The sequence below is a fragment of the Rhinoderma darwinii genome (genome assembly GCF_050947455.1).
Source record: "Rhinoderma darwinii isolate aRhiDar2 chromosome 5 unlocalized genomic scaffold, aRhiDar2.hap1 SUPER_5_unloc_40, whole genome shotgun sequence".
NCBI lineage: Eukaryota > Metazoa > Chordata > Amphibia > Anura > Rhinodermatidae > Rhinoderma > Rhinoderma darwinii.
Window position 1 is genome coordinate 150,379 of NW_027461799.1, and position 12,014 is coordinate 162,392.

The 12,014-nt window shown below is 47.8% G+C and overlaps 8 non-coding genes across 8 annotated transcripts; all 8 read right to left on the bottom strand.

Moving 5' to 3' along the window:
* Positions 1-1,102: 1,102 nt before the first annotated feature.
* Positions 1,103-1,293, bottom strand: LOC142692756 (U2 spliceosomal RNA). The gene has a single exon (XR_012861166.1). It is a non-coding gene; the product is annotated as a U2 spliceosomal RNA (small nuclear RNA).
* Positions 1,294-2,568: 1,275 nt separating this feature from the next.
* On the bottom strand, positions 2,569-2,759 carry LOC142692757 (U2 spliceosomal RNA). The gene has a single exon (XR_012861167.1). It is a non-coding gene; the product is annotated as a U2 spliceosomal RNA (small nuclear RNA).
* A 1,296-nt stretch (positions 2,760-4,055) lies between these two features.
* On the bottom strand, positions 4,056-4,246 carry LOC142692758 (U2 spliceosomal RNA). The gene has a single exon (XR_012861168.1). It is a non-coding gene; the product is annotated as a U2 spliceosomal RNA (small nuclear RNA).
* Positions 4,247-5,534: 1,288 nt separating this feature from the next.
* LOC142692759 (U2 spliceosomal RNA) lies at positions 5,535-5,725 on the bottom strand. Its single transcript, XR_012861169.1, has one exon. It is a non-coding gene; the product is annotated as a U2 spliceosomal RNA (small nuclear RNA).
* A 1,292-nt stretch (positions 5,726-7,017) lies between these two features.
* On the bottom strand, positions 7,018-7,208 carry LOC142692760 (U2 spliceosomal RNA). Its single transcript, XR_012861170.1, has one exon. It is a non-coding gene; the product is annotated as a U2 spliceosomal RNA (small nuclear RNA).
* A 1,304-nt stretch (positions 7,209-8,512) lies between these two features.
* Positions 8,513-8,703, bottom strand: LOC142692763 (U2 spliceosomal RNA). The gene has a single exon (XR_012861172.1). It is a non-coding gene; the product is annotated as a U2 spliceosomal RNA (small nuclear RNA).
* A 1,296-nt stretch (positions 8,704-9,999) lies between these two features.
* LOC142692764 (U2 spliceosomal RNA) lies at positions 10,000-10,190 on the bottom strand. The gene has a single exon (XR_012861173.1). It is a non-coding gene; the product is annotated as a U2 spliceosomal RNA (small nuclear RNA).
* A 1,296-nt stretch (positions 10,191-11,486) lies between these two features.
* LOC142692765 (U2 spliceosomal RNA) lies at positions 11,487-11,677 on the bottom strand. Its single transcript, XR_012861174.1, has one exon. It is a non-coding gene; the product is annotated as a U2 spliceosomal RNA (small nuclear RNA).
* Positions 11,678-12,014: the final 337 nt, after the last annotated feature.

The following is a 12,014-nucleotide window of genomic DNA, read 5'->3' on the forward strand; positions in this document are numbered from 1 at the left end:
GCAGTGCTGAAAGAGGAGGAATCTACATAAAAACGCCTTCCTGGCAACGCCCAAATGCCCTGCTGCCATGCAGATAAACACTGGCAGCGGCAGCAAGTGCATGCCCACAGCCACCCCTTGTTCCTTCACACCTTGTATCAGCTGTAATCCAGTCCAGTCCAGTGCTGCCTGCTGAGCAGCACTGACCAACACTGCCTGGGCCCAGGCTTTTATCTCTGAGGCCCCATTATGATGTCAGAAAGCTGGCTCTGGAATCCTGAGGGCTCCACTATGACACGTGCAAAGTTCCGTCTGAACTTTATATAAGACGGTGAGGCTCAGTCAGTCACTCAGTGTTGCCTGAGAGGGCAACACTGCAACAGCCAGCCGCCAGGCTGTCTTTTTTTTGCACAGCTAGTTGCCTCCAGGAGGCCACAAGAGGGAGACAAGGGACTGCAAAATGGAAAATAGGCATCCACCAACTTTACAGACAACTTCTCCTTGCTCCTACAACCTCCATCCTTGCACAGTTTGTTATTCTTCTAGGTAACATAGTAACAAATCCAAATTGCTGCTCTCTTTGTAGGCAAGCAAGGCTTTGTTGCAACTGCAATTCTTACTTCTTCTTGAAATGTAGGGACGACAGTACATTCCATCACATCCATCTAGTGTACACAGGTAGGTCCATTGTGGCGGGCAGGCGAGCGGGCGGGCTGCTTTATTGGCTGTTTGCTGTTCCCCTACTCCACTCCACTATTTGACTGTTGTGCTGCATCAATCAATCAATCAATCAATCAATCAATCAATCAATCAATCAATCAATCAGTGGCTGGCTCAGGTGCAGCTCTTTAACTTACCTAAAAGGGAGGGCGGAGAGAAGACAAGGAAGGTGAATGAGGTGTTCCAATGTGAAATGCCGGAAACACAGAAACACAGACGACACACAACAAGAGGTGGCAATCTATTCATTAATTGCATTTAATCAATGAGCTCATTATCACTCATGCATTGTCCAACAGGTGTTGAAATAATGGGATTAAAAGGGGAGATCCCTTCAGAAAGACAGAAACAATAGCAAAGACAAAAAACACTTTTGGAATCTGCTTTTAGTCAACACATAAGGAAAGGGTGCACCGGTCCTGGAAATACTGCAATACCAGGTCAATGCGTGGAGTGGACAGAGCAAGCTCTATTTCCATCTCCCTGTTCTAAAAATCCATTTAATATATGGTCCCCAGATAGGGGACGTATCAGATATTAAACTGATAAGAACAGATACTACACTTGATCTTAGCCAAAAGGCCGAGAAGCGATAACCCGAACGGGCCGCGCGTTGCCCGAGCCTGCCCGATACTGCTGTTCAGCCCTTGCAGCGATTCAGCCTACTTCTAGGCAATTCCATGGGGCCCTGCAGGCTCACACACCCACAGCTACACGGGAGGTGAATAAAGGCCGGAGAGGAAGCCAGACAGGATTTGCTTCTTTTGCTTGCACCACAATGCAGTGCTGAAAGAGGAGGAATCTACATAAAAACGCCTTCCTGGCAACGCCCAAATGCCCTGCTGCCATGCAGATAAACACTGGCAGCGGCAGCAAGTGCATGCCCACAGCCACCCCTTGTTCCTTCACACCTTGTATCAGCTGTAATCCAGTCCAGTCCAGTGCTGCCTGCTGAGCAGCACTGACCAACACTGCCTGGGCCCAGGCTTTTATCTCTGAGGCCCCATTATGATGTCAGAAAGCTGGCTCTGGAATCCTGAGGGCTCCACTATGACACGTGCAAAGTTCCGTCTGAACTTTATATAAGACGGTGAGGCTCAGTCAGTCACTCAGTGTTGCCTGAGAGGGCAACACTGCAACAGCTGGCCGCCAGGCTGTCTTTTTTTTGCACAGCTAGTTGCCTCCAGGAGGCCACAAGAGGGAGACAAGGGACTGCAAAATGGAAAATAGGCATCCACCAACTTTACAGACAACTTCTCCTTGCTCCTACAACCTCCATCCTTGCACAGTTTGTTATTCTTCTAGGTAACATAGTAACAAATCCAAATTGCTGCTCTCTTTGTAGGCAAGCAAGGCTTTGTTGCAACTGCAATTCTTACTTCTTCTTGAAATGTAGGGACGACAGTACATTCCATCACATCCATCTAGTGTACACAGGTAGGTCCATTGTGGCGGGCAGGCGAGCGGGCAGGCTGCTTTATTGGCTGTTTGCTGTACCCTACTCCACTCCACTATTTGACTGTTGTGCTGCATCAATCAATCAATCAATCAATCAATCAATCAATCAATCAGTGGCTGGCTCAGGTGCAGCTCTTTAACTTACCTAAAAGGGAGGGCGGAGAGAAGACAAGGAAGGTGAATGAGGTGTTCCAATGTGAAATGCCGGAAACACAGAAACACAGACGACACACAACAAGAGGTGGCAATCTATTCATTAATTGCATTTAATCAATGAGCTCATTATCACTCATGCATTGTCCAACAGGTGTTGAAATAATGGGATTAAAAGGGGAGATCCCTTCAGAAAGACAGAAACAATAGCAAAGACAAAAAACACTTTTGGAATCTGCTTTTAGTCAACACATAAGGAAAGGGTGCACCGGTCCTGGAAATACTGCAATACCAGGTCAATGCGTGGAGTGGACAGAGCAAGCTCTATTTCCATCTCCCTGTTCTAAAAATCCATTTAATATATGGTCCCCAGATAGGGGACGTATCAGATATTAAACTGATAAGAACAGATACTACACTTGATCTTAGCCAAAAGGCCGAGAAGCGATAACCCGAACGGGCCGCGCGTTGCCCGAGCCTGCCCGATACTGCTGTTCAGCCCTTGCAGCGATTCAGCCTACTTCTAGGCAATTCCATGGGGCCCTGCAGGCTCACACACTCACAGCTACACGGGAGGTGAATAAAGGCCGGAGAGGAAGCCAGACAGGATTTGCTTCTTTTGCTTGCACCACAATGCAGTGCTGAAAGAGGAGGAATCTACATAAAAACGCCTTCCTGGCAACGCCCAAATGCCCTGCTGCCATGCAGATAAACACTGGCAGCGGCAGCAAGTGCATGCCCACAGCCACCCCTTGTTCCTTCACACCTTGTATCAGCTGTAATCCAGTCCAGTCCAGTGCTGCCTGCTGAGCAGCACTGACCAACACTGCCTGGGCCCAGGCTTTTATCTCTGAGGCCCCATTATGATGTCAGAAAGCTGGCTCTGGAATCCTGAGGGCTCCACTATGACACGTGCAAAGTTCCGTCTGAACTTTATATAAGACGGTGAGGCTCAGTCAGTCACTCAGTGTTGCCTGAGAGGGCAACACTGCAACAGCCGGCCGCCAGGCTGTCTTTTTTTTGCACAGCTAGTTGCCTCCAGGAGGCCACAAGAGGGAGACAAGGGACTGCAAAATGGAAAATAGGCATCCACCAACTTTACAGACAACTTCTCCTTGCTCCTACAACCTCCATCCTTGCACAGTTTGTTATTCTTCTAGGTAACATAGTAACAAATCCAAATTGCTGCTCTCTTTGTAGGCAAGCAAGGCTTTGTTGCAACTGCAATTCTTACTTCTTCTTGAAATGTAGGGACGACAGTACATTTCATCACATCCATCTAGTGTACACAGGTAGGTCCATTGTGGCGGGCAGGCGAGCGGGCGGGCTGCTTTATTGGCTGTTTGCTGTTCCCCTACTCCACTCCACTATTTGACTGTTGTGCTGCATCAATCAATCAATCAATCAATCAATCAATCAATCAATCAATCAATCAATCAATCAATCAGTGGCTGGCTCAGGTGCAGCTCTTTAACTTACCTAAAAGGGAGGGCGGAGAGAAGACAAGGAAGGTGAATGAGGTGTTCCAATGTGAAATGCCGGAAACACAGAAACACAGACGACACACAACAAGAGGTGGCAATCTATTCATTAATTGCATTTAATCAATGAGCTCATTATCACTCATGCATTGTCCAACAGGTGTTGAAATAATGGGATTAAAAGGGGAGATCCCTTCAGAAAGACAGAAACAATAGCAAAGACAAAAAACACTTTTGGAATCTGCTTTTAGTCAACACATAAGGAAAGGGTGCACCGGTCCTGGAAATACTGCAATACCAGGTCAATGCGTGGAGTGGACAGAGCAAGCTCTATTTCCATCTCCCTGTTCTAAAAATCCATTTAATATATGGTCCCCAGATAGGGGACGTATCAGATATTAAACTGATAAGAACAGATACTACACTTGATCTTAGCCAAAAGGCCGAGAAGCGATAACCCGAACGGGCCGCGCGTTGCCCGAGCCTGCCCGATACTGCTGTTCAGCCCTTGCAGCGATTCAGCCTACTTCTAGGCAATTCCATGGGGCCCTGCAGGCTCACACACTCACAGCTACACGGGTGGTGAATAAAGGCCGGAGAGGAAGCCAGACAGGATTTGCTTCTTTTGCTTGCACCACAATGCAGTGCTGAAAGAGGAGGAATCTACATAAAAACGCCTTCCTGGCAACGCCCAAATGCCCTGCTGCCATGCAGATAAACACTGGCAGCGGCAGCAAGTGCATGCCCACAGCCACCCCTTGTTCCTTCACACCTTGTATCAGCTGTAATCCAGTCCAGTCCAGTGCTGCCTGCTGAGCAGCACTGACCAACACTGCCTGGGCCCAGGCTTTTATCTCTGAGGCCCCATTATGATGTCAGAAAGCTGGCTCTGGAATCCTGAGGGCTCCACTATGACACGTGCAAAGTTCCGTCTGAACTTTATATAAGACGGTGAGGCTCAGTCAGTCACTCAGTGTTGCCTGAGAGGGCAACACTGCAACAGCCGGCCGCCAGGCTGTCTTTTTTTTGCACAGCTAGTTGCCTCCAGGAGGCCACAAGAGGGAGACAAGGGACTGCAAAATGGAAAATAGGCATCCACCAACTTTACAGACAACTTCTCCTTGCTCCTACAACCTCCATCCTTGCACAGTTTGTTATTCTTCTAGGTAACATAGTAACAAATCCAAATTGCTGCTCTCTTTGTAGGCAAGCAAGGCTTTGTTGCAACTGCAATTCTTACTTCTTCTTGAAATGTAGGGACGACAGTACATTCCATCACATCCATCTAGTGTACACAGGTAGGTCCATTGTGGCGGGCAGGCGAGCGGGCGGGCTGCTTTATTGGCTGTTTGCTGTTCCCCTACTCCACTCCACTATTTGACTGTTGTGCTGCATCAATCAATCAATCAATCAATCAATCAATCAATCAATCAATCAATCAATCAGTGGCTGGCTCAGGTGCAGCTCTTTAACTTACCTAAAAGGGAGGGCGGAGAGAAGACAAGGAAGGTGAATGAGGTGTTCCAATGTGAAATGCCGGAAACACAGAAACACAGACGACACACAACAAGAGGTGGCAATCTATTCATTAATTGCATTTAATCAATGAGCTCATTATCACTCATGCATTGTCCAACAGGTGTTGAAATAATGGGATTAAAAGGGGAGATCCCTTCAGAAAGACAGAAACAATAGCAAAGACAAAAAACACTTTTGGAATCTGCTTTTAGTCAACACATAAGGAAAGGGTGCACCGGTCCTGGAAATACTGCAATACCAGGTCAATGCGTGGAGTGGACAGAGCAAGCTCTATTTCCATCTCCCTGTTCTAAAAATCCATTTAATATATGGTCCCCAGATAGGGGACGTATCAGATATTAAACTGATAAGAACAGATACTACACTTGATCTTAGCCAAAAGGCCGAGAAGCGATAACCCGAACGGGCCGCGCGTTGCCCGAGCCTGCCCGATACTGCTGTTCAGCCCTTGCAGCGATTCAGCCTACTTCTAGGCAATTCCATGGGGCCCTGCAGGCTCACACACTCACAGCTACACGGGAGGTGAATAAAGGCCGGAGAGGAAGCCAGACAGGATTTGCTTCTTTTGCTTGCACCACAATGCAGTGCTGAAAGAGGAGGAATCTACATAAAAACGCCTTCCTGGCAACGCCCAAATGCCCTGCTGCCATGCAGATAAACACTGGCAGCGGCAGCAAGTGCATGCCCACAGCCACCCCTTGTTCCTTCACACCTTGTATCAGCTGTAATCCAGTCCAGTCCAGTGCTGCCTGCTGAGCAGCACTGACCAACACTGCCTGGGCCCAGGCTTTTATCTCTGAGGCCCCATTATGATGTCAGAAAGCTGGCTCTGGAATCCTGAGGGCTCCACTATGACACGTGCAAAGTTCCGTCTGAACTTTATATAAGGCGGTGAGGCTCAGTCAGTCACTCAGTGTTGCCTGAGAGGGCAACACTGCAACAGCCGGCCGCCAGGCTGTCTTTTTTTTGCACAGCTAGTTGCCTCCAGGAGGCCACAAGAGGGAGACAAGGGACTGCAAAATGGAAAATAGGCATCCACCAACTTTACAGACAACTTCTCCTTGCTCCTACAACCTCCATCCTTGCACAGTTTGTTATTCTTCTAGGTAACATAGTAACAAATCCAAATTGCTGCTCTCTTTGTAGGCAAGCAAGGCTTTGTTGCAACTGCAATTCTTACTTCTTCTTGAAATGTAGGGACGACAGTACATTCCATCACATCCATCTAGTGTACACAGGTAGGTCCATTGTGGCGGGCAGGCGAGCGGGCGGGCTGCTTTATTGGCTGTTTGCTGTTCCCCTACTCCACTCCACTATTTGACTGTTGTGCTGCATCAATCAATCAATCAATCAATCAATCAATCAATCAATCAATCAATCAATCAATCAGTGGCTGGCTCAGGTGCAGCTCTTTAACTTACCTAAAAGGGAGGGCGGAGAGAAGACAAGGAAGGTGAATGAGGTGTTCCAATGTGAAATGCCGGAAACACAGAAACACAGACGACACACAACAAGAGGTGGCAATCTATTCATTAATTGCATTTAATCAATGAGCTCATTATCACTCATGCATTGTCCAACAGGTGTTGAAATAATGGGATTAAAAGGGGAGATCCCTTCAGAAAGACAGAAACAATAGCAAAGACAAAAAACACTTTTGGAATCTGCTTTTAGTCAACACATAAGGAAAGGGTGCACCGGTCCTGGAAATACTGCAATACCAGGTCAATGCGTGGAGTGGACAGAGCAAGCTCTATTTCCATCTCCCTGTTCTAAAAATCCATTTAATATATGGTCCCCAGATAGGGGACGTATCAGATATTAAACTGATAAGAACAGATACTACACTTGATCTTAGCCAAAAGGCCGAGAAGCGATAACCCGAACGGGCCGCGCGTTGCCCGAGCCTGCCCGATACTGCTGTTCAGCCCTTGCAGCGATTCAGCCTACTTCTAGGCAATTCCATGGGGCCCTGCAGGCTCACACACTCACAGCTACACGGGAGGTGAATAAAGGCCGGAGAGGAAGCCAGACAGGATTTGCTTCTTTTGCTTGCACCACAATGCAGTGCTGAAAGAGGAGGAATCTACATAAAAACGCCTTCCTGGCAACGCCCAAATGCCCTGCTGCCATGCAGATAAACACTGGCAGCGGCAGCAAGTGCATGCCCACAGCCACCCCTTGTTCCTTCACACCTTGTATCAGCTGTAATCCAGTCCAGTCCAGTGCTGCCTGCTGAGCAGCACTGACCAACACTGCCTGGGCCCAGGCTTTTATCTCTGAGGCCCCATTATGATGTCAGAAAGCTGGCTCTGGAATCCTGAGGGCTCCACTATGACACGTGCAAAGTTCCGTCTGAACTTTATATAAGACGGTGAGGCTCAGTCAGTCACTCAGTGTTGCCTGAGAGGGCAACACTGCAACAGCCGGCCGCCAGGCTGTCTTTTTTTTGCACAGCTAGTTGCCTCCAGGAGGCCACAAGAGGGAGACAAGGGACTGCAAAATGGAAAATAGGCATCCACCAACTTTACAGACAACTTCTCCTTGCTCCTACAACCTCCATCCTTGCACAGTTTGTTATTCTTCTAGGTAACATAGTAACAAATCCAAATTGCTGCTCTCTTTGTAGGCAAGCAAGGCTTTGTTGCAACTGCAATTCTTACTTCTTCTTGAAATGTAGGGACGACAGTACATTCCATCACATCCATCTAGTGTACACAGGTAGGTCCATTGTGGCGGGCAGGCGAGCGGGCGGGCTGCTTTATTGGCTGTTTGCTGTTCCCCTACTCCACTCCACTATTTGACTGTTGTGCTGCATCAATCAATCAATCAATCAATCAATCAATCAATCAATCAATCAATCAATCAATCAATCAATCAATCAGTGGCTGGCTCAGGTGCAGCTCTTTAACTTACCTAAAAGGGAGGGCGGAGAGAAGACAAGGAAGGTGAATGAGGTGTTCCAATGTGAAATGCCGGAAACACAGAAACACAGACGACACACAACAAGAGGTGGCAATCTATTCATTAATTGCATTTAATCAATGAGCTCATTATCACTCATGCATTGTCCAACAGGTGTTGAAATAATGGGATTAAAAGGGGAGATCCCTTCAGAAAGACAGAAACAATAGCAAAGACAAAAAACACTTTTGGAATCTGCTTTTAGTCAACACATAAGGAAAGGGTGCACCGGTCCTGGAAATACTGCAATACCAGGTCAATGCGTGGAGTGGACAGAGCAAGCTCTATTTCCATCTCCCTGTTCTAAAAATCCATTTAATATATGGTCCCCAGATAGGGGACGTATCAGATATTAAACTGATAAGAACAGATACTACACTTGATCTTAGCCAAAAGGCCGAGAAGCGATAACCCGAACGGGCCGCGCGTTGCCCGAGCCTGCCCGATACTGCTGTTCAGCCCTTGCAGCGATTCAGCCTACTTCTAGGCAATTCCATGGGGCCCTGCAGGCTCACACACTCACAGCTACACGGGAGGTGAATAAAGGCCGGAGAGGAAGCCAGACAGGATTTGCTTCTTTTGCTTGCACCACAATGCAGTGCTGAAAGAGGAGGAATCTACATAAAAACGCCTTCCTGGCAACGCCCAAATGCCCTGCTGCCATGCAGATAAACACTGGCAGCGGCAGCAAGTGCATGCCCACAGCCACCCCTTGTTCCTTCACACCTTGTATCAGCTGTAATCCAGTCCAGTCCAGTGCTGCCTGCTGAGCAGCACTGACCAACACTGCCTGGGCCCAGGCTTTTATCTCTGAGGCCCCATTATGATGTCAGAAAGCTGGCTCTGGAATCCTGAGGGCTCCACTATGACACGTGCAAAGTTCCGTCTGAACTTTATATAAGACGGTGAGGCTCAGTCAGTCACTCAGTGTTGCCTGAGAGGGCAACACTGCAACAGCCGGCCGCCAGGCTGTCTTTTTTTTGCACAGCTAGTTGCCTCCAGGAGGCCACAAGAGGGAGACAAGGGACTGCAAAATGGAAAATAGGCATCCACCAACTTTACAGACAACTTCTCCTTGCTCCTACAACCTCCATCCTTGCACAGTTTGTTATTCTTCTAGGTAACATAGTAACAAATCCAAATTGCTGCTCTCTTTGTAGGCAAGCAAGGCTTTGTTGCAACTGCAATTCTTACTTCTTCTTGAAATGTAGGGACGACAGTACATTCCATCACATCCATCTAGTGTACACAGGTAGGTCCATTGTGGCGGGCAGGCGAGCGGGCGGGCTGCTTTATTGGCTGTTTGCTGTTCCCCTACTCCACTCCACTATTTGACTGTTGTGCTGCATCAATCAATCAATCAATCAATCAATCAATCAATCAATCAATCAATCAATCAATCAATCAGTGGCTGGCTCAGGTGCAGCTCTTTAACTTACCTAAAAGGGAGGGCGGAGAGAAGACAAGGAAGGTGAATGAGGTGTTCCAATGTGAAATGCCGGAAACACAGAAACACAGACGACACACAACAAGAGGTGGCAATCTATTCATTAATTGCATTTAATCAATGAGCTCATTATCACTCATGCATTGTCCAACAGGTGTTGAAATAATGGGATTAAAAGGGGAGATCCCTTCAGAAAGACAGAAACAATAGCAAAGACAAAAAACACTTTTGGAATCTGCTTTTAGTCAACACATAAGGAAAGGGTGCACCGGTCCTGGAAATACTGCAATACCAGGTCAATGCGTGGAGTGGACAGAGCAAGCTCTATTTCCATCTCCCTGTTCTAAAAATCCATTTAATATATGGTCCCCAGATAGGGGACGTATCAGATATTAAACTGATAAGAACAGATACTACACTTGATCTTAGCCAAAAGGCCGAGAAGCGATAACCCGAACGGGCCGCGCGTTGCCCGAGCCTGCCCGATACTGCTGTTCAGCCCTTGCAGCGATTCAGCCTACTTCTAGGCAATTCCATGGGGCCCTGCAGGCTCACACACTCACAGCTACACGGGAGGTGAATAAAGGCCGGAGAGGAAGCCAGACAGGATTTGCTTCTTTTGCTTGCACCACAATGCAGTGCTGAAAGAGGAGGAATCTACATAAAAACGCCTTCCTGGCAACGCCCAAATGCCCTGCTGCCATGCAGATAAACACTGGCAGCGGCAGCAAGTGCATGCCCACAGCCACCCCTTGTTCCTTCACACCTTGTATCAGCTGTAATCCAGTCCAGTCCAGTGCTGCCTGCTGAGCAGCACTGACCAACACTGCCTGGGCCCAGGCTTTTATCTCTGAGGCCCCATTATGATGTCAGAAAGCTGGCTCTGGAATCCTGAGGGCTCCACTATGACACGTGCAAAGTTCCGTCTGAACTTTATATAAGACGGTGAGGCTCAGTCAGTCACTCAGTGTTGCCTGAGAGGGCAACACTGCAACAGCCGGCCGCCAGGCTGTCTTTTTTTTGCACAGCTAGTTGCCTCCAGGAGGCCACAAGAGGGAGACAAGGGACTGCAAAATGGAAAATAGGCATCCACCAACTTTACAGACAACTTCTCCTTGCTCCTACAACCTCCATCCTTGCACAGTTTGTTATTCTTCTAGGTAACATAGTAACAAATCCAAATTGCTGCTCTCTTTGTAGGCAAGCAAGGCTTTGTTGCAACTGCAATTCTTACTTCTTCTTGAAATGTAGGGACGACAGTACATTCCATCACATCCATCTAGTGTACACAGGTAGGTCCATTGTGGCGGGCAGGCGAGCGGGCGGGCTGCTTTATTGGCTGTTTGCTGTTCCCCTACTCCACTCCACTATTTGACTGTTGTGCTGCATCAATCAATCAATCAATCAATCAATCAATCAATCAATCAATCAATCAATCAATCAGTGGCTGGCTCAGGTGCAGCTCTTTAACTTACCTAAAAGGGAGGGCGGAGAGAAGACAAGGAAGGTGAATGAGGTGTTCCAATGTGAAATGCCGGAAACACAGAAACACAGACGACACACAACAAGAGGTGGCAATCTATTCATTAATTGCATTTAATCAATCAATGAGCTCATTATCACTCATGCATTGTCCAACAGGTGTTGAAATAATGGGATTAAAAGGGGAGATCCCTTCAGAAAGACAGAAACAATAGCAAAGACAAAAAACACTTTTGGAATCTGCTTTTAGTCAACACATAAGGAAAGGGTGCACCGGTCCTGGAAATACTGCAATACCAGGTCAATGCGTGGAGTGGACAGAGCAAGCTCTATTTCCATCTCCCTGTTCTAAAAATCCATTTAATATATGGTCCCCAGATAGGGGACGTATCAGATATTAAACTGATAAGAACAGATACTACACTTGATCTTAGCCAAAAGGCCGAGAAGCGATAACCCGAACGGGCCGCGCGTTGCCCGAGCCTGCCCGATACTGCTGTTCAGCCCTTGCAGCGATTCAGCCTACTTCTAGGCAATTCCATGGGGCCCTGCAGGCTCACACACTCACAGCTACACGGGAGGTGAATAAAGGCCGGAGAGGAAGCCAGACAGGATTTGCTTCTTTTGCTTGCACCACAATGCAGTGCTGAAAGAGGAGGAATCTACATAAAAACGCCTTCCTGGCAACGCCCAAATGCCCTGCTGCCATGCAGATAAACACTGGCAGCGGCAGCAAGTGCATGCCCACAGCCACCCCTTGTTCCTTCACACCTTGTATCAGCTGTAATCCA